This window comes from Sander lucioperca, chromosome 17 (genome assembly GCF_008315115.2).
Source record: "Sander lucioperca isolate FBNREF2018 chromosome 17, SLUC_FBN_1.2, whole genome shotgun sequence".
NCBI lineage: Eukaryota > Metazoa > Chordata > Actinopteri > Perciformes > Percidae > Sander > Sander lucioperca.
This window is the reverse complement of record NC_050189.1, coordinates 6,304,130-6,326,275: the sequence shown is the minus strand read 5'-3', so window position 1 is coordinate 6,326,275 and position 22,146 is coordinate 6,304,130. Positions and strand designations below refer to the sequence as shown.

The window sequence follows — 22,146 nt, the reverse complement described above, 5'->3', positions numbered from 1 at the left end:
ATTCTTCCCTTCAGCTGACCAAAAATCTATGCAAACCAGCTCGAGTGGTGCACTTGTCTTGATTGATTCTAATGGCGCCCTAGCCTCAGGCTTGAGCGTCTTGCTAACCACACATCGTTTGCAGTGGGAGACATACTCCTTAACTTCTCCATCCATCCCTGACCAAAAGAATCTTTGGCGCACCAGATGAAGCGTCCGGCCCTGTCCTTGATGACCTGCATCATCATGGGTTCCTTTAAGAGCAACAGCCTTGAGTGAAGCAGGCAGCACCAGCTGATACCTTTTCCTACCAGCTCTATCCTTTGATCTCCGGTAGAGGATATCATTTGACATCTCAAGCTTTTCCCAATGTTTTAGCATCCTCAGAACTTGAGCAGTCTCATGGTTTCTCTCCCTACGTGAGGGTCTCCTCCTCCTCTCAACAAAGAACCTCACACGAGCTATAGCACAGTCTTCCTTTTGGCTCCTTTTGACATCTTCTGCAGAGAAGGCAGGGAGAGCAGGCACACCGCCCTGCAATAGACTACCAGAGCACTGGGCGAACTCAACATCACGTACTGGCCGGCTGTTCTCCCACTCCGAACACGATTCCAAGAGTGCTTTGACTCCCTCTCCAGTCACTCCAACTTGGTCTCCATCTTGATTTTGTGACAGGTAACTGGCATTGGTCTGGACGTTAACTGACAATCTAAATGCTTCTTGTATACACTCTGAAGTTAGACAATGTGCTCCCTTCTCTAGGGCTTCACTAGCCTCTAAGACTTTTGCAAATGGACGTCTGCTCAGAAGGTCAGCAGGTATGTTCTGTGTTCCAGGTATGTACTTCAAGTCAAAGTCAAAGGGTGCAATCTTTGACACCCATCGTTGTTCACAGGCGTCTAGTTTAGGCTTGGCCATGATATATGTCAGGGGGTTATTGTCAGTCAGGACTGTGAACTGGTTCCCCTTTAGCCAATGTGCAAATTTATCACATACAGCCCATTTGAGAGCAAAGAACTCTAATCTATGAGCTGGGTAGCGAGACTGTGACTTGGACAGCGTCTTATTTGCGAAGGCTACAGGTCTTGGTCTCTTTTCACCTTCAGGTATTTGGCTAAGGACTGCCCCCAACCCGTCCATTGAAGCATCAATAAAGAGGACAAATGGTTTCTTGAAGTCTGGGTGGGCCAGGATAGCAGTTTGAGTAACCGCTCTCTTGATTTTCTCAACTGCCAGCTCACAGTCAATAGTCCAGTCTTCAGGCTTTAGACGTCTTGGCTTACTAGCCTGTGGCTTTCCATTTTTCCTCTTGGTCTTCTGCCCTGCAATTAAACCGAACAATGGTTTTGCCATGCCTGACAGCCCTTCAATGAAATGTGAGTAGTAGTTAGCCATGCCAAGAAAGGATCTTATTTTGGTTGGTGAAGGGGTTTCCCCATCACCCTCCATCAAGTCCACTGCCGTCACCTGGTTGATTGCAGACACCTTTTCTGGGTCAGTGGCAATACCTTCTGCAGTTACAATGTGACCTAAAAACTTGACTGACTCTCTGAGGAAATAGCTCTTTTTCTGTGCCAGCTTCAGGTTATGCTCCTTGAGGCGGGAGAAGACCATCGCTAGGCGATCCAATGCCTCCTGCTCACTTTTTCCAAATACAAGGAGATCATCCAGATAACACAGAAGGGAGAGATAATTCTGATCTCCAAAGATTGACGTCATCATCCTAGCAAATGTTGCTGGGCTGTTGCATAGCCCCTGAGCCATTCGGTTATATTCATAGAGCCCAGCAGGGGTAGAGCATGCTGTATATTTGCGGTCATCTTCATGTATTGGGATGTTATAAAATCCTGACGTTAACTCTGGACACACCACAAAATCACCACGACACCACAGCTCTCTTTGGATCTTTGCTTTACTGAGTGAGTCTGTAATGACACAACATGTGACAGGGACTGCATCAATTCCACACACCCTCTTCTCAGACTACTGTCTCTCTCAGTTTCCAAAACAGACTGAGCATAACAAAACATTTACACAGTCTAAAGATAACAAAACATTTACACAGTTTAGTAAAACGAAATGATCGTATAGTGGTTATTTTCTTTGACAATCATACCTGTAATGACACAACATGTGACAGGGACTGCATCAATTCCACACACCCTCTTCTCAGACTACTGTGAGGGATACATAAAATAATAAAGTAAAACAAATGCAAAATAAAGTAAACATGCCCTGCCTCATGTGTAATAGATCACAGGTAAACACAGAACCTCATATGTGCACACACACTAGAACAGTACAAATACACATCACATTCATTCTATACAAATCCCACAGGGAAACTACATTTCCCATAATGTCGAGCGTCGTGAGGCGCGACTGAGCATGCAGCGGCAAAGCAGCGGCACTTCAAAAGGGTCACAGTGCAATACAAACTTCCGCAATAACTTTGAAACACATTACAATACAGACTCCAGCCCTACACACCACATCTGTCCCTCATCACTCCTCCAGAACATAGTCATGGCATAGTACATCAACATTGGAATTACATTTATAAGTGGAATACTCTGTCAACGTACCTGTCCCTCTCAGTTTCCAAAACAGACTGAGAGAGAGACGCTCATGCGCATGTACCACAATACACAGGTGATTCGCTGATCACAATTATCAACATATCTAAACGAAAATAAATGTACATGAAACATTACTGCTTTCTTTTGGGCTGAAAACAATTCAACAACAGTGACAAGGCTAATCTAACACAATCACTGCATTTTAAATGACATTATAAGAAGGTAGTAAAATCCATACTCCCCCCCCCTGTCATTGTCGACAAATGGAACATCCTGTTTCCCCTTTTGAGACAGTACCACTTAAGAAAATAAAGTTAGCTGGAATATACACAAAACACACTATTACACTTTTACTGCCAAAAACAAGTATAAACAAAGAGATCATTAATTGTATTATTATATTTGAAATATACTGAATGATGATGGTTTAATAATTTTATATTATTATTTTTTTTTAATTTTTTTTAAATTATTTTTTGGGCATTTTAGGCCTTTATTTTGACAGGACAGTTGTAGACATGAAAGGAGAGAGAGAGGGGGAATGACATGCAGCAAAGGGCCGCAGGTCGGAGTCGAACCAGCGGCCGCTGCGTCGAGGAGTAAACCTCTATATATGGGCACGCGGTCTACCAACTGAGCTACCTGGGCGCCCATTTATATTAGTTTTTACCTATTTTTTGGGGCCCCTGTCAGTCATGGGCCCTTGGAATTGTCCTAACTTTTCCCCCCTATACGGCGCCCCTGAAAATAACATTGGCATATTAAATGACACACCAGACTCTTCATATTCTTTAGAAAAGCTCTGAAACACAGACCAGTTTAATTAAAAAGAGCATCTGTTTATTTGACAATATTATTTCCATATGGTGAGAGCTACTTTAATGATTTCTTAACATCAAAATGAATCTCAATTTACAGAGTAATTACTATATAATACTATGTAAAACTATGTATGATCTCTTCTATTTATTGAGCATTTGCGCAATAAATAGAAGAGATCATACACAATTGCCTTATTTAAACAAAGAACAGGTACATGGTATACCAAAAGTTATGAAAACTAAATAAACATTACATTATGCATCATGCATTCAATCGCTGATACATCTGCAAAGATATTTAGAGACCACATGCAATAAAAGCATAAATGCAGGGCACCACCAAGTTGCTGATAATGTTAACCTGCAGACATGAGAAAGTGTAGAAACATACTCACAGCTTGGTTCTTTAAAAAAATGTACGGAAGATTTTCCCTTTATGATAAACAGTTAGAAAGTACAGTTATAAAAGTATAGACACAATTACATATATGTATTATATATATATATATATATATATATATATATATATATATATATATATATATATATATATATATATATATATATATATATATATATATATATATGTTCTTTTAAACAACAGTACTTTATATGTGAACGTATAATACTGCAAAAACTGGCCTAACATGAATGTAGTTGTTCATGTCATGTCATCTGTGCACTTCTTTATGGACCTGAAACAAAAGAACAGTCAAAAAGCTGGAAAACAGACATGCTGTGCAATACTAAATAGCCAGTAAATTGAATTGCATACTCTTACAGTTTCCTCTAGTGTAAAGATAGTTAGCTAAAAATGTAATTTTAGACCCAGCAGATGAACAGCTGATGCTAATGTACCTGGGGTTTAACAAGGATTCACATTATAGTAGTCTGAGTTCTCCACTGGATCATCAGGATCAGTCCTCTTGTCAAGACCATTGAGCTCAATCGAATTAAATGTGGCATAATTGTATTCTTCTGCTTGTTCATCTAAAAATATGAATGTTTTCATTATCAATCAATCAATTAGAAAAATGGCTCCATTATTCCCACATTACAAAATGTTTGTACTGTACCATTTCCATTGTCTTTACAACCATTGATTGATTCGTAGATACAATCTTCACCTACAGGTCAGTGAAAATCAAGCCAAAGTCAAATTAGTCACTTCATCTCTGACATCTCCATGACTTTGGGTAACATTTTAACAACTGGTTTAGTAAAATTCAACAGTGTTAAACCTGCAGCAGAGGACTGCTGTTGAAAAGTGATTTTGGAGGAATATCCTTGAGAAACAAGGTCCAGTTGTATAGATTGTGGCATTTTTTTATTTAAAACCCAGCAGTGATATTAGAAAGAGTTGTAAAATCATTCAGAAAGGCTGACCTGGAAGAGGGGAGGCGTATACGTGCTCTTGAGTTTCCTCCTTGTTTACCCGTTCATCCTGATTGGTGCTCTGAGACTGTGCGGTTCTAAAACAATTGGGAATTGCAGTAAAATTTTGCAGAAAAACATTAAAAGTATTGCTTCAAAGTGGGAGTAAAGACAGTTGCACCAACCTGTCACTGCACGGACCTGCAAAAACAAAAAACATTTTTTCATTTTTTTAATATTGCAAAATGTTCTTATCATCAGTGCCATACAATAAGAACTCCTGAGAATTTTATTTCTCACCCTTGGACTTTATAAAGCGATACACCAAGAGCAGAAGACTAATAAAAGCTCCAGTGGTGACAGCAGTGAACAGCGTCAATAGAGATGACTTGCTTTCAGGCCTGTACACTGCAGAAAGAAACTATTATTAAAATAGTATGCTACTGTAACATCAATAACTGATTTTATAGTTTCAGTTAAATAGTTAAATATGCATTTTATTGGTCGCAGAAGAAAGTGAATTTAACTCATCCAAATGTACAAGGCTTTAAACATGTACTTTAAAAAGGCTGTACTTATAGTAAATTATTGTACTAGGTTTTGGTCAGGAAGTTTTTGATTATTCTAAAAAGGGAATATCCCTAAACCCTTAATTTCCTCATATAAATATATTTCCGTAGCATGCCAAGAAATATGAAACCTGGCCGAACTGTGTAACCGAACGTACAGTGTACAGAGATGTTGACAGCATTGCTGTAATCTCCAGATCCAGACTCACACCAGTACACTGAATCACTGTATTTTAAGCTGTCAATGTTGCATGTGGATCCGTTCATTTTTCCCCAGTGATAACAACGTGAGAGTTGGTCTGTTGCAGTTAACATCATCACTCTCCACTGGGTGGAGTTTCCCTCACACCTCAGTGACACAGACTCAAATAAGTATTGCACTCTATCAGGAGTCACTGTGAGAGAAGCTGCTGAGTTGAAATCTGAAAAACAAAACAAAACATAAAATTGGGTGAAACCAAGCAAAAAGATATTTTACAATTAAGGACACTACAGTGGAAATGTGCCTTTAGCTTGTGTTGAATCCTTTCAATTGTTAAAGTAGTCCTACATATGAAGGCAAAATAATAACATTGACAGATATTTTTGTATGTTACATACTCAATGGTGTCTCAGTTTTCAGACCAAATTACTAAATTATGTTTTACTGCAATTGTGATGCCATTTACTTTAAAAGAGGTGAAACTTAGAGTGATGGAATATTACAAAAGTTCTCAGTTTTTGGTGAAAGTTGAACTGGAACTGGATTTTAAATTCTGCTTGGACCCTGAAACATTTAGTGCTGAGTTTGTCTTTAAAAACAGTTTTGCAAAATAGTCAATTACCAGTATTCTGTCTTATGTGTGGGTTTAAAGAAGAAAAAAACATCTTGCCTGATGCTGGCTTTAGTAGAGAAGTCATGGGGTTACCAACATCAACACCTTACATGATTGGGCTCAGTACATTTTTATTCTGAATAAATATGTTTTGTGAGAGAAACAAAGCAAGAAACAAACATACTGACCTCTAGACCAGACAAACCTACGTTTACTAATTTGACTGTTATAGGCCGGGCTTCCTCTTGTAGCTGTACAGTAATATGCTGCAGTGTGTGGCTGTCCACGAACAATGTAGGAATCCTTTTCAGACCCATTGTCCAAACCAGGTAGTAGCTCACGGATGTAGTTTGTGTCTGATTTGAGTTTGGGAACATCCTTATACCAGTAGAACCTCCATCCTGCAGATGGATGTTCAACCTTACAGTTCAGAGTTACCGAGTCTTCAGGATTCAGCCACAGTGGAGACACAGTGAGGACAGTCTCAGGTGTAGCTGTTGGGAAGGGATTTTTTTTTTAGTGGTTTCTTTACTTAAAGCGCTATCATAAAATATATGAACTGTTTAAATATGTATTTAAACATTGACATTTTTAGTGTAAATTAAATATAAAGAAACGTACATGGATATACTGTCAGTTGTAAGGCATCACTCCACTCTGTTGAAGACTGTTTGTCTTCATTTTTGCCCTTACATTTATAGGATCCACTGTGGTGGATATTAGCCTTAAATCTAACTTCTTTTTTGTTTGGTTTTTTTGAGCTGGTTGTTGTCCATTCGTACTCCCACTTAGTGTCTCCTCCGTTCTGTATCTCACATCTGAGGCTGATCGTCTCTCCACTGTATATCTTCGGCCAGTTGGGTTGCAGGGTCACAACAGCCCTGTTTGTCTCTGGTCATATTGAATATTATTAACAATAAAACAGTAATTAGTAAGTAGTAATAATAAACTTTATGTAGCACTTTTCTTTACAAGGTTCCAAAGCGGTTTACAAAAGAAAAAAACTGAAAAACACAGTGATCATGATACGAATATAAACGTCACAATTAAAATGAGCAACAGGTATTTGCTGAAACAGAGAAGGTTCTATTGGATAGGTATGAATGTTGTTAAAATAAGACCTGCACAAGGGCTGTGTCTGTGCTATGGCAAGCTCTAAAACCTGACTGAAAACTATTAAAGATTATGATAGTTCCTAAAAGAGTTTGAGTAGACATGACTTTCTCCAGCACCTTAGATAAAAATCATTATTTTGAAAGTGGTCTGTAATTACTGAGTAATGGGGGATCCGGATTCTGTTTCTTTTTTTTTTTTATTATCAGTTGAATAATGCATGTTTGAAATAATTTGGAAAATTGCCAGAAGTCAAAGAACTGTTTAAAATGGATATATAATAAAAATGACGACATCTTTTAAAAACTTGTCAGCTCTGTCAGTTTTTTTGGTGCACCAAGACATTACTGTAAGATATCTTATCCATAGTGCAGCAGAGTAGCAAATATCCATCTGAGTCATTTTAATGGGAATGTGCTGACAATGTGCCTATTTTGTCATATAAAAAGGAGAATTTATTGGATATTAGTAAAATGTGTGATTTAAAAAACTACAATTAGCTTTAAAACAGCTGCAAACACACAAAACACAAAGACAGGTCTTTCCCAGATGACATACAAACATTTGAAATACTGCTACTTACTAAAATATACTTCACTTCTGCTATTCAAAGGTAAACAAATATTGTACATCTCAATGCATTGACCTGCATGAATTAACCAGTGGAGTACGTACCATGGAGGCAGACCCCAATCCGGAGCAGAACACTGTATGCTAAGAAACAGCTCAAGCATCGGAGGCGACCACCAGCCATCTCTGTGGGGAGAGGAACAACGTCTGTTTCCTTTTCTGGTCTATCAGACTCTGTGGTGATGAATAAAGAAAAAAAAAATTGATGGGCGGAAAGTGGGACAGCAAGCCAAATATGCAGTCTGGCCGGGACTGTTAAAAAAAAGTGACCATTAGTTAGATCTTTTTGCAAAATTACAGCCAGCTGTTTATTAAATTGTACCATTTTACCATCACAGTATATTATATTGGTAGGTGACAAAAAGTAAATGTTAGATTTGCTGCATCACTATAAATTCTGGTAATTGCATCCCTGGCCGCATTATTAGATTATGCTAAATTCATTTTAGCTAAGAAACTGAATAGAGCAATTTGTGAATTTGTTCATAAACCCTATGGTGTGACTTGCATTGTTTTTGAAGGATACTTGCATTTCAGACCTGATTACATGCAATGAGCCCGTCACGAGTCGGAAATTAGCACAGTACACCTGAAGTATCCAAAGAGTGCCTGTGTGTGATCACCACAAAGACCCAGCAGCGCTTCTACAGTACTCCATTGTTTTCACACCAGGCTTCCTCTTCCAACCCTAGTTCACAGAACAAATTGGGCCTTATCCTCACATCCAGCACTGAAACTGCAGAAAGGGAAGAGAAGCAATTAAATTCTATTGTATTAATATTATCAGATCATAACGAGTTATCTCAAGACACTTTTCAGATGGATTAGGTCTAGACCACACTATAATTTACAAAGACCCAACAATTTCCCACGAGCAAGCATTTGGTGCAACAGAGGCGAGGAAAAACTTCCTTTTATGCAGATACCTCGGACAGACGCAGGCTCTTTGTGGGCGGCATCTGTCACTGCCAGTTTGGAAACAGACACTGATACAGATATAGAGAAATATGTTTCATAATTATAGCAGTTGGAATGATGAACTGTGGCAGTTATAGTAACAATAAAGATAGTGGAACTATGACTAAAATAATCCTTGCAGCAGTTCAGGGCGTAGTGGGGCGTAGCAGGCCATTGCGCAGTATAGTAGGACATAGCAGGGCCATGAGTAGGACCACGGCGGGAGCTGCAACCAGGATTTAGGTGCCAAGCCTTGCCTGTGAGGCGAGAAAACATAAGGACTCCGGAAAATAAGCTCCCTGGAGATAAGTTAGTGCATTTCTGGGACATGAATGCACGCAAATGGAAAGCGAAAGGAGATCAGTGTGCAGTGCATAACTGCTATAAGGGAAATAAGTGATAGAAGTGACATTTCCTGTCACTCTCTACTTAATTCCCTTTCACAGTTAACATACATTGGACTTTATGCTACCACAGGATAACTAGTTCCTAACTGGTTTGAAATTATCCAGGTAAAAGCCTCTAGATAGATTTCTCGGTGTGACACTTCTCCAACAGGTACTGAGCAGATGTCGTGCACTCACAATGCATTCATTGAATTTAGAGTAAAGTATAATGCTGAAAAAAAGACCAAAAAAAGTAGTAGATACAAAATTATTTTAATTATCATTTCTTAGAGATGTACGATCCTTCTGTCAGCTGCTGCTGCATCTGAAAGGGTCAGTAATTCTGAATGTTGCATAACATAACTGCAACAAAATTATGAAGGTCTGAGCTTTATCTTATAATTATTATATTATGTGTCTTTATTTCATATAACTGGTACTTTAATTATATTTTGATGCTAATGCTTTTATACTTTTACTTACAGTAAGTAAAATATTTAATGACTTTTACTTATAATAGAGTATTTCTACAACGTTTTACTTAAGGTAAAGGTCTGAGAACTTCTCTCACCACTGGTTATAAAGATTATAACTAAAGCCTGAGGAGAAACACGTAAGGCCACTGTTTTAAAGTGCGAAAGAAATACACTCAACTTCATAGTTCCTCTGTATACCTACAGTACAGAGATGCTATGCTGTTGTAGCAAACAGTCATCATCACATTGACACTAGAGTTCATGTGTTTTCACACCGCACACAAAGAGCGGTTAAAAAATAAAAGATAAAATCCATTACGTTGGCAGAAATCACTGGGACAAGTTCTCAATGCATATCAATCAATAACATTGCCATCAGCGCAGCTGTCATTAATGGTATACTGCAGTTTTGACTAGACCTGTGCCAGAGTAAAGACAAATAAGGAAATGGACAGATGAAAGACACAGAGAGAACAGACATGCAGAATGATATATAGAAATATTCTTTGAATGTGTTTGAGTACATATAGTATAAGTATATGTGAACATTAAAATAACAAATTAAGTATATGTAGGTTGTTTTTAAAGCTGAAGACTAAGGTTTCTCAGTGAATAAGTTTGTTAAAATATCTAAATTGGCACTTGTGTGGGGGTGGAACTTGGAGACACTGTAGCCTACTGTATGTTGATGGTGTCATCAAGTCGCACTTTTCTTAAGTAAATATTATATTTGTATTTAAGTGATTATGTGAGAAAGTAAGTGAAATTCTCTGTACTCACCATTTGTCCCCTGTGCTTGTCTATGTACATTTGTCCACATATATTTTTCACATTGCTCAAGTTATTTTCGTATTGTATTAATTTTCAGTTTGCTAAAATTTGAACATTGCTTTTGTGTAACATTTCAGCACTTACTATCCCGTGTTTGTTTGTGTTAAAGTCGTTGAATCTACTCTATTTTTTTATTAAGTTCTACTTTAATTTAAAGCAAACACATAACCACAGTTTAGTTTCAGTTAGATTTATTAAGTTGCAGGTTTGAACAGCTAATTGTTTGCTTCTTCTCACTTACCTTTTCTCTGTTCCTTTGTCTGATCCACCATTTAGGAATGTTTGGGGAGGAGCCGTCGAGCATTTCCTGTGTATTTATGAGTTGATGATGTCATCACTGAAATCTTTGAATAGAACCAACTGATGGGGTTTTCTTGCGTGTAGTGATAAGTCATGTATTTGTTTGATGTATTTGAGAGAGAATTGGCGGAGTTATGTATTACAAAGTGTCCTTTCTCTGTGTAGAGGAGCACAAAGTCTGTCTAGCTGTGTGGAGATTATGTAATTGTGAGATAGTGGTGCAGTCCAGGGTAAATTGAGAGCCCTATAAAGGCAGTGGCATTTTGCGGCTTCAGAAGGTTGAAACAAACGTGCTTTGGAAAGAATTTATTGCTTGTACAGGGGGGACGAGAAGCCGTGCAGCCACAAATGCATGCTTTGTTTCATTTGGTTCGAGTAGAGAAAAGGGGGTCCCTGAAAAGTTTTGAGGTTCATTCATTTAAATAATCATGATATACAAATTTGTATTTTTTTTTTTTTTTTACAAAATATTTCATAGTTTAACAAACATTTACATTTTTAAATCTATAATAGCTCATATATTACATAATAATCTAACAAATCTATAACTTAGAATCTGCAAATATGTTAATTACATGTCTAATATCGTTCTAATACATTTCTCCTGTGTTGTCCTTTCACATAACTAAGACTAGAAGTGTATAAAATAGACCAAAATATGTCAAATCATTCTAAGGGACATACATGAGGGGGTCCCTGGTATATTCTCTCTCTTAGCGGTCCTTGGCTGGAAAAATATTCAGAACCTCTGCATTAAGGAACTGAGGTTGTTGCTGTTGATTGCAACTAGACTGTATATATTGTGACACATGGTGGCAGTACTGCCTAGAACCAAAGAATGGACATTTTTTTCAGCCATCAAAGAACTCACTGTTGGGTGGACATCTTGATCAGAGTAGATCATTACCAGGAAACTATTGTTAGTTTGTTAGCAGGTATCATAACCTGCTCCATTAGTTTATAATTGCAAAAAAGCAATCGCCGATGTCCATCTCTGGCCTTTCTCACTGAAATTAAGATGCTTACTAGAGAGCACGCATTAGTCTACTTTTTTTTTTTTCATGGTTTATTAAATCATGCAAGAAATTAATCTGTAATTATAATACATATGTAATAGTATACATATATGCTATTTAGATTTACAATACAGTCTAATAAAAAAAGACATATCAATAAAGAAACAATTATAAACCACCCCCACATCCTTCCCTCCCACCCACCCACCCACCCACCCAGCTTAGGCTGTGCTGATCAATAAAGGAAGTTAAGCTAAACTATGACTATACAGGAGACAAAAAAAAACAAAAAAACAGATTAAAAAACTACAATAACAACCAAAAAAAATGGTTATGGTCTTAGGTCAACAACAAGTGTGTAAAGGACAAGGTCAAGGATCAATATCACCAGGCTATAGACTACATCATGGCAGTTACTGGATTATGAAGCCTCTGGAGGCTGCAGGTCAAGGGAGTCAACATAAGAAAGAAAAGGCTGCCAGATGTTATCAAATTTTGACACAGCACCTCTCTCAATCATTCAGTACATTATAACTCCAAACTCCATTACTGTCATTAAAGACTCATGTATAGTTCAACATCTAACCTATTCAAATACTACATTATTGTAACAAAAGTATTCAAACTAAGTATAAATACAAAAGCAAATTCCGCAGTAATCAACAGGAAATATAACAGAATCTTAATTCTTTCATATGATCTGCTATCAAACTGCGCAAAATACCATGTTTCTTATGTTTGGATGGCAGCAGTTGTTAAATGCTCTCAACACTGTTTAAACATGACTTTTGTTTTGCATGTTGCTGATGATGCACTTCTCTTCATGGAGCTGAAACCAAATCATAATTAATACAACTGAAAAATGTTCTTGAAACATTGACCCTATAACATTATCAAGGCTGTTCCCACAAGAATCAATAAAAAAATTCTTCTTTAAATTTATTTTAAATTATTTTTAAATGCATTTAAATTTGAGAATTGTAGACCTACAGTTATCTAGTGTCTTTAATAAAATGTGATTCAAATGCAAATGACCCAGTAGCTAAATAGCCAGTGGTAATATGTGTACCTGCAGTTGAATCTGGATTCACATTGCTGTAGTCAGAGCCTGCCACTGCATCATCACGCATCATTCCTGTAAAAACAATATGATTTAAAAATACATGAAGCTGTCTTTTACACTACACAACAAAATGTGTATACCAATGTATACTATGGCAATTGTATGGGTGTGCTATTTGGCTTTCACATACTTTTGGCCATGTAATTTATGTACAGTACATTTGGGGATTGCTTGTTGAACTAACAACCAATGAATTTATTTTTGATGTTCCATTTTTCGTGTACTTACTCCTCTTTCCAAAATCTTTGAGCTGAATCGTAGATGTACCATTTCTGTATTCATCTGCTTCTTCACCTGAAATTAGAACGTTTTTAATAGCTTGAATTTGAATCCTTCCATTAAAATCTCTGCTCGGCACGTTGATACTGCAGTTTAAACTGTACCACATCGAGTGTTCCCAGAGCTGACGATTGTTTCGTAGACACAAACATCACCTAAATAAAATCAAACATAAAATTTGTCCATGATACCGTATAACTTGTTTTAGTTTTAAAAAGTGTCAAATCTGCAGCACAGGGAATACAGTTATTATTCTAAATATAATAGCTGAATAAACAAAGTGTAAGTGTGAGCTGACCATGGAGAAGAGAGGAGTATAGTTGCTGTTGAGTTTCATCTTGGTTGACAGTTTGGACTGTAGTGGAGCTCTGATTGGTTCTCTGAGACTGGATGAGCCTGAAACATGAAGCAGTAATACGTAAAAACCAATAAAGTAAACAATAAATAAATAAATAAAATGAATAAGTGGAGTGTCTAAGATGAGACAAGAGAGTTTTGTACCAACCTGTGACAACATGTATCTGTGAAAAAAAGTCAATAAGTCAGTAATTATTAAGTTACATGATTTTATTTTGCAAACTCGTGCTATCAGAATTCCTCAGTGATTTTTAGCGATTTTTGAGTGTAATTTATCTAAAATAAACAGAAACAGGTCTTACCCTTTGCTTTTGTATACCAACACAGCAGTAGTAATGGCAGGAGAACTATCACTAAGATACCACTAACCAGCCCAGCGACCAACAGCACAGGAAATGGAGAGCTGGACGCTGCAATCACAAAGTATGAATTCACTATGTATGACCCAAGGCAGATCAGTGATTATATATTTATAAGTGGTAGTCGCTAACATTTCCTTAGAGAGCCTCTGGTACCTCAGCAGCATCTTATTTGTTTTTTTCTTCCCATTTTTTCTTTCTATCACCAGTACCTTGGATTCTGTAGACTGTGGCAAACCATGTCTGCTTGAAGCAGGAATTCAACTTTTAATTTACTTTTCTTGGAGAGGACCATTTTTATTTCCTCTGCAAAGAAGGTTATATTTTTCGGTTTGGTTTGGTTGTTGGTTTGTTTGTCAGCCGGATTATGGAAACATTACTGGCCCGATTTTAACAAAACTTTAAGGAAGGGTGTAGCATGAGCAAAGGAAGAACTTATTTCATGTTGGAGGGGATCTGAAACACGGAGCGGATACACTTTCGTTAACAGAGGTCTGCTCTCTCCGACTGTCCTTTTGGTTTAAGAATTTTTGTGGAATGTAGCTAAGTACCACATAACTGCACAGGTTTTCTTTTACACAAACCATGGGCCTTTTTCATGTAAGACATTTTGACACAGGTGTAGATAATAAAATGAATTGTGGCTCAAACCCATTTAGCTGCTTCAGTTTCAGGGTCCTGGTATTGGCTCACTGTCACACTGTCATGGCTTAGTGGGATAGTTGAATACAACGGAGCCGTTATTAATCAATTAATTTAACACCTGTGCTTTTCTTATAACTCAAAATGTCTGCTATGAAAAGGGCCTATTGGATGAAATCTGGTAAGGCTAGGTAATCGAAGCACATGTTAACAATTGAAGACTGGCTGTATCAATCATACTCACATTTTACTGACATCCAACTCTGTGGTGACAAATTTCCTGAATATTCACACCTGTAGAAGCCTTCGTCCGACTTTGACACTGCAGAGATCTTCATGTCCACTCTGGTGTCATATTGGATGAGTTTGTCATTTTTGTAGAAAGTCACATTGGAAAGTATTTTTTCTGTCCAGCACTTGCAGCCAAGTGTAACAGACTCTCCCTCAGTGACAGAATGGACAGGGCTCACCAGGATAATATGATCTGTAAAATCGTTAAATATTATGAATATGACAGGCCTGACAAATTAATATCATCACAGGTCAAAATTAGTTTGGTTTATGCTAGTCACCTACATTTTAATGTAGCTATTAGATGGACAAGTGCACTCCTCAGTATGTCCAATGCATATGAATAGTACAATATAATTCTACAATATTAAATATAAAATCACGTAACGAAATGTTCAAAACATGTACGAAGAAATGTAATGAAAACCTACAATCTGCAGTGATGTTGACTGCATTGCTGAACTCTCCTGATCCTGACTCACACCAGTACACTGTGTTACTGAGCCAGGAATAGTGATGGTCTAGGTAGCATGTGGATCCAGCCATTGTCCCCCAGTGAGAGCAATGTGACAAATATGACAGGTAGTCATTCACAGAAAACCTTTTCACTCTCCACTCATATGTGACTGTGATTTATTTGGAATGACTTTCATACTAAACTGTTAATTTTGAAAATAATTATATTTGGTGGATTGAATTTTACTGTTGTGCAGAGCACCTGATTCCCTAATTGGTTGCATAATATTGTAGTATTGTGTAACAACAATATTATGACATTAATACTGAGCTTTTTGAGTGGATGGTTAAAGAAAACAACATAACATAACAAAATACTTAATATTTGTGATATTTTCTTTCTGTCAAATGGGTTGGTGTAACTTGTTTTGTTGACAAAGGTGCTGCTAAATGTTGATGGTACTTAGTAATAGTCGAGACTAACATTGAATTATATTAAAATAGGCTAAACCATACATACTTAGTTAAATCTACAAACCATAGAAAAAATATTCTGGTTAATGTTTGTCAGCTACAGTTACTTAAGATACCATGTAGCAGAGTAATGGGCCACACTAAATGTCAGTGTACCGTACTCTTCTATGTTGCATACAACATAATTGTAAAAATATACTGTATGTTGAAACACATAATGGCAATTTTATTATATATGGCATTTTCTTTTATATTATTTATAAAAGAACAAAGAAAATGTAATAAACCCATACCCTGTATAGTGATGTTGACTGCGTTGCTGAACTCTCTTGATCCAGACTCACACCAGAACACAGCAGCACTGAGTCTGTAACGGTGTATGGTGCATGTAGATCTGGTCATTCTCCTCCAGTTGGAGCAGTATGACCAGTAGCTGTTCTCAGGAAGACTCTTCACTCTCCACTTAGTAGAGTTTCCCTCACAGCTCAGTAACACAGAGTCAGAGGTGAAGTGTTGCACTCCGTCAGGACTCACTGTGAGAGACGCTAATGAATGAACATCTGAAAAACAACATTAATGTGGAGTAAAACAAATAAAAAAGAAATTATAAGATTGAACACACAGCAATGCAACTAATACTTTGGTTTAAAAAATATTTGAGCATTAAAACAGTCACAAGGTACTGTCTGTTGCCAGATTGTTCCCGTTTTGCAACTGTCTCCTGTATGGTTTGTTTTATATTATAACTTTAATTAATTACTTTTAAACTTTGATTAATATATTTATGTATGTACTAAAATTATTTTGATGATTCAAATAGTAAATAATAAAAAAAAATATCTAAAATATAACCAGTGGAGTTGTTAAGGTACTTCAGCTGCAAATATTTTATGTCTAGCCCAAATAAATATTTTCCCAATCAATACATTTCTTCATGAGAGAGAAGAAAGGAAGCAAGAAAGAAAGAAACAAACCTACCTCCAGACCAGACAAACTTTGGTTCACTGTAATGAGTGTAAAACACTGGATCTCCTCTTGCAGCTCTGCACACATATCCTGCTGTGTGTGTCTGTCCATCAACGATGTAGGAATCCTGTTCAGTCCCGTTGGTGCTGCCAGGTAGCAGATCATAGCTGTAGGAGTCATGAACGCCATGATAATTCATCCAACCCGGATGTCGGTTGTGGTAGAAGTAATGCATGTCTGACAGTCTGGGGACAGCCTTATACCAGTAGAACCTCCATCCTGCAGATGGATCTTTAACACTGCAGTTCAGAGTTACTGAGACTCCAGGACTCAGCCATGATGGAGACACAGTGAGGACAGGCTGAGGTGGATCTGTTGGAAAGAGATTTTACAGAATGAAAACAGGTTACAATGTATAGTGTTTGTTTGTGGATTACATGCAATGCTCGGATACTACACATTTAACAAATTAAGACGCATTGCGAAAAATCCATAATATTTATTTATTTATATTTTTAATATTTTAAAGGTTTTATGAATTTTCCGTGTGAATGAAATATAATCGGACTTACTGTAAGATGCTGTCAATGTGAAGGAAATACTCCACTCCGTTGAATTCTGTTGTGCTCTTTTCAGTCTGCCTTTACACCAGTAGTCTCCCCTGTAGGATGGAGAAACAGATCTAATCCTGTATTCATTTAGGTTTGGAGGTTTATATGAGCTGGTTGTCATCCACTCATACTCCCATTCAGTGTCTCTTCCCTGGATCTCACATCGAAGAGTGATCGTCTCTCCAGAGTATATCTCAGGCCAGTTGGGTTGCAGGATCACAACAGCCCTGTTTGTGACTGTTCATGATCACAAATCACCAATAAAGGCACAAAAATGACAAATGAAAAAGGTATATGGAAATCAACCAGATCTCAATCACCAATCATGGATTTAGAATAGAATAGTTAAATGCCACTCTCACCAATTTTGTGAATATTGATTGAATCACTGTACTCTGTGTAGTAGACAGGGCTCCCTCTTCCTCCTCTGCACCGGTAGACTCCTTCCTGTGAGACACGGATCTGTCCCGTTGAGAGGAAGACAGCATCTTGTGAGGTCAGGGGTCAGAGGTTTTATCTCCTCCGTACCAGAAGTATTTCCAACCAGATGATGATGATGATAATGAGGATGGTTTCACAGAGCAGGTCAGGGTCACACTGCCCCCTGCTGGAAGCGCTCCATTGTCAGCACTCAGGTTAGCCTTTGGTCTGTGTGCTTTTAAGTTCAGAATAAAGACATAAAGTAAATTAAAAAGTAAAATACTGTAATTACTGTCCTTGTGAATTACTCCAGTTAAACAATTTTAAGAAAATGGGAAATACTGAATCTAGCTCTAACTGCAGCAACTTTCAATTCAAACACAAATTAAAAATGCATGTGAATTTAAAGTAAATGTAGCCGTTCAATGTAGCCTTCGCTTTTTCTTTCGATAAGTGTCCATGGTATTGGTGTGATAATGCAGAAGAAACACTTTGCACAGTTCAACTTACGAGAAACTATCAATGTGATGACATTGCTCCACGCTGTTGAGGAATACAAGTCCCTTTTTGGTTTACCCATGCACCTGTAGTTTCCACTGTTGGACACAGTAGCACTGCTAATGATGTATCCATTGTTTGTTGGAATTGTGTTTGAGTTGGGTTTGCTCCATTCATACTCCCACTCTGTGTATTCATGCCACTCAGTATATCCAACTCTAGAAATATCACATCCAACAGTGATCGTTTCACCACTGAATATCAGAGGCCAGTTGGGTTGCAGGGACACAACGGCCTTGTTGGAAACTGTTCAGAAACAGAAACACAAAATAAACAAAGACAACTAGTTTTAAGCACTAATTCCGCATGCTGTATTGCTCCAAACTAAAGCATGAACATTCACCTCTTTTCTCAATGGTGACTGGATCGCTGTATTCTGTAAAGAAAACTGGGTTTCCTCTCCCTCCTCTGCAGTGGTAGATGCCTCCTTGTGAAATACTGATAACTCTATCTGGGTCACCATCTCTAATGTTCTGACTTTCAGAAAAGACAGAGGTACGTCTGAACCAGTAGTGTTTCCACTCAGCGGAGTCCTCCACAGAGCAGTTCAGTGTTTCGTTGCCCTCAACTGGTATGGTTCTCCTATCTGCCATAACTGTGGGCCTGGGTGTATATGCTGTTGATTTTTGTGAGAAAAAATGTAATGTCTTTTTTTATTTTTTTTATAGATGGACAGATGAAAACACAGTATGAATGAAAGACAATCTGACTTACATGATACTATCAGTTGGAAGGGATTACTCCACTCTGTTGAGGAATATGAGTCCCGTCTACCCTTACACCAGTAGCGTCCACTGTGGGAAACAGAAGCACTGCTAATTCTGTATTCACTGTGTGTCGGAGATGTGTTTGAGCTGGTTGTTCTCCATTCATACTCCCACTCAGTGTCTCCTACTCCCTTAATCTCACATCTGACAGTGATCGTCTCACCGCTGAATATCTGAGTCCAGTTGTGTTGCAGTGTCACAAAGACCCTGTTGGACACTGTTCACATCACAAACAAACAATTAACATTCAAACAGAAATATAAAATCAACAGAAAAAAACAATATAGTGTTCAGTACTATTCCAGGTAATCATAAATGCATGCTGCTCTTTTTAAAAAAAAAAATAACATAACTCACAAGTTATCTCAACGCGATACACATTGCTGTAGTCAGTGAGGAAAACTGGCTTTCCTCTTACTCCCCTGCACTGGTAGATTCCTTCTTGTGAGATGCTGATGAAGTTTTGTACACTATCCGTTATGATCATAGCTTCATAGGAATCAGAGGTACGCCTGAACCATTCATATTTCCAGCCAGCAGAGCCTTCCACAGAACAGGTCAGTGTCAAAGTGCCCCCTACTGGTATAGTTGTCCTGCCTGCTCTCAGAGAGGCCTTGGGTCTGGGAGCTGTTGGGTTCAAAATATATATATACAAGTTATTATTAATTCATTTTTATTATGTAATATTTTTCTGATAAGTATATTTTTGAAGGTAATTAAAGGGGACCTATTATGCTTATCCTTATGTTCTGTCTTATATACATGTATAACGTTACAATGTCGGGTATTCAAATTTAAATTAAACGTTGCCAAAGTTTCACATTTTCACATAGTGAGGTAAAGGTTATGTAAAAGTAGCAAAAAAACTCAGGCTTCATACCGTCTTGTATACTCTGTTTCCAACATTTTTTTCTATTTTGGCTAGAGGCTGACATCAACTCGTGACAGATGTCTTTATTTTATTTTTTTTCATCTTTTTTGTTTAATATTTGGTCATTTGTTCCACGCACGTTACTGCAGGTGTTTACATTACATACACTGCTACATGCAGCTACGGGCTAACGTCAGAGAAACCTGTAATCTTGGTTGCTGGTGCATTTCTCCCCAATTTCAGATCAGATTTCTGTTGGAACATATCTGGCTGTGAAGATTTATGCTTTTATTGATGATTTTTAACCGTAGTACTTGCCGCTACAGTGCCGTTATTCCCCTTTCTCCAACTTAATGAGAGTAAGACGGAAGTCAAGTTGTTTGGCCCCCCCAAATTCAGTTGACGAACTTTCAAAAAATTTGAAGTGTGCACCGTTTAGCCAGAAATCTGGGTTTAATCTTTGACACAGCATTAAAATTTGACAAACAAATTAGTTCTGTTGTCAAATGTAGCTTTTTTTCATCTCAGGACTTTTGCTAAACTAAAATCCTTCCTCTGTCGTAATGACTTGGAGACAGGCTCTTATTTCGTCTTGTACTGACTACTGCAATTCCTTGTATTCTGGGATTTGCCAATCATCTTTATCACCCCTGCAGCTTGTCCAGAATGTGGCTGCTAGATTGTTGACTGGTACCAGAAGGAGGGATCATATCTCCCCGATATTGGCTTCTCTTCACTGGTTACCGGTCAAATATAGAATCGATTTTAAGGTAATGTTACTTGTTTTTAAGGCATTACCTTTATATATTGCTGATCTCCTTACCCTACATCACTCCTCCATGAACCTAAGATTATCTAATCAGTTTGTTTTAGCTATTTCACAGTCTCAGATGAAAACAAAGGGTAATCATGCCTTCTTCGTTGTGGCCCCGAGACTCTGGAACAAACTTCCCATTCATATTAGGTCCTTCTCTACTGCCAAGATCTTTAAGTCTTGTCTTAAAACACATCTTTATTCTTTGGCGTATGATTTAGTTTAGGGACATTTGTATAGAAGTGTGTTGTTTGTATGATATTCATTGTGTCTTTATTTTTATTGTCTTCCTTTGTTTTTATAACATAATATAACTTTGTACAGCACTTTGTTCAGCCTAGGTTGGTTTTAAATGTGTTCTATAAATAAATTGACTTGACTTGACTTGAAAACTGAGATTGTAGATGCAGAAGACCCGGTAATGCTGACCAATCAGAGAGCAGACTGGGCTTTTTCAGGAGGGGGGCTTAAAGAGACAGGCTCTAAAATGCAGCATTTTAGACAGTGGGTTAATACAGGTATATTCAGACAGACAGTATGACAACAAATTAAGTGTTTTTTGAACAATAAAGCATGTAAACATGTTCTAGATATCTATTAGAAACCAAAAATACAAGTATGAACCTGAAAATGGGCATAACATGTCCCCTGTAATAGCTGGCTACATTGCTGTAATGATTTGAAATGTTGCTGTACGACACAGAAGATAGACAAAAGAATCAAAACATGTGAGCTATTTCAGGACAGGCAGACAATTTAAGTTCACCATGCATAAAAAGGTTAGCCTGACAAGCCAGACCCACGTCAAGATGTTGGGTATGGGAACTCACCATTGACGGAGCTCAATCCGAGGGGCGGGATAAACGGTTGTCTTTCAAATTCCCTCTGCATGCAATAGAATAGCGCTACAACGAGGCAGAGCAACGAAGAAGGTAGCGAAGCTAGTTGATAGATTAAACTTTTGCCGTATCCGGTCGGCAAAACCCCAAACACATCTTCCTGTTTTAAGAATGATTTCAGTGCCATTCTTTGTTCTTTTCTCAAAGAAAAGCTTAACTCCAAGTCTTCCAGAAGACTGCTATTCGCAGCAGCAGCAGCCATAAGCCCGCCTACCGAGTCTATGCACGATGTGATTGGCCTGACCAGAGTTTGGTTTTTCCAGCTCGCAAGCCAACGGAGAGTGCCTAGACCCCTCTGGCTGCAAATTAAATTTGCTGCCGCTAGGGTGCGTCTAGATTTCTAGGCTATAAAAAGGTGACATTTAATCCAAATGTAATGTAGATGATGGCTGGCTACATTAACTTTCAGTCAT

General features: G+C 37.8%; 1 pseudogene; it reads right to left on the bottom strand.

Annotated features, from left to right (window-relative positions):
- Positions 1–4,198: 4,198 nt before the first annotated feature.
- On the bottom strand, positions 4,199–20,979 carry LOC116053439 (annotated as a pseudogene).
- Positions 20,980–22,146: the final 1,167 nt, after the last annotated feature.